The sequence below is a fragment of the Fukomys damarensis genome, unplaced genomic scaffold (assembly GCF_012274545.1).
Source record: "Fukomys damarensis isolate Sample0158 unplaced genomic scaffold, DMR_v1.0_HiC HiC_scaffold_16, whole genome shotgun sequence".
In the NCBI taxonomy this organism is placed as follows: domain Eukaryota; kingdom Metazoa; phylum Chordata; class Mammalia; order Rodentia; family Bathyergidae; genus Fukomys; species Fukomys damarensis.
The window spans coordinates 38,037,777-38,038,798 of record NW_022900928.1 but is presented as its reverse complement, the minus strand read 5'-3'; positions in this window follow the sequence as shown (position 1 = coordinate 38,038,798).

Sequence of the window (1,022 nt, the reverse complement as noted above, 5' to 3'; positions counted from 1 at the left end):
AGGAAAGTTTGTTTTTCTGCTATATTTTGTTTGGAGTACCAGGAAGTTTATTTTGTGCCTAACTAGAATAATTGTGTAAAATATTGTGTCCACTGTATTCACGTCAACATTTTCTTTCTGAAATCCTATCTTCCTATTTCATCTACATTTTCATTGGTATTAACTTTTAAACACACGAATTGCTTTGTTTCACTAGTAATGCATTTCATTTTAATGTATTTATAAATGCTGCAAATCTCAAATCTCTGGAGCTAGATAAATGCGATTTTTAAAGAACATTTAAAAACAGACAAATCCACAATGTGGTATACTCAAGACAACTGTCTTTTCAAAAAGTCAGTATGAAGAAAAATTTAAAGGTGGAGGGAATTGTTTTAGTCTGAGAAATGAAAACAACCAAACCCAAAGCCCAAAACAACCATATGCAGCGAGACCCCTATTACACCCTAAAAGAAGGTATTATAAGATTTTGAGAACTGAGCACACCTGACTATTGCCTGGGGAATTAAATAAGATTAGTAAATGCTAATTTTCTCAGTACTCAAATAGCATTTGATTATGAAGGGGAATGTTATTTTTAGAGATACGTACTGAAATGTTTTGGTGTGTATAATTTAGAAATGATTCAGTTAAAAAAATCGTGTTCACAAATATTCTTATGAAGTAAAATGTGGCAAAACGTTGAACTACTGAGTAGTGGGTAGCACGACTGAATTAGGGGGGGTTATCAATCTGGGGTTTATTGTGTTTGCCGCTGTAACTATGACATCATCAGAAAGCTAGAATTACTGCCGCTCCAAAGAACCAGGAACTCTCGCGATACCACAGCTTGGTGGAGCGCGAAATGCAGTGGGCGGGGTCTTCAGAGCGACTAACTTCCGGCCAGGCCGTTGTCTGGGTGGCTCGGCGGAGTCATCGTAGAGCTTCGCTGCTCGGTTCTTCCATCTCCTCCCCGCCCCCCCCGCTTCGGCGCGGGGGGTCGACCGGCCGAGGGAGGCGGCTCAGCCCTTTCTCGCCTTTTC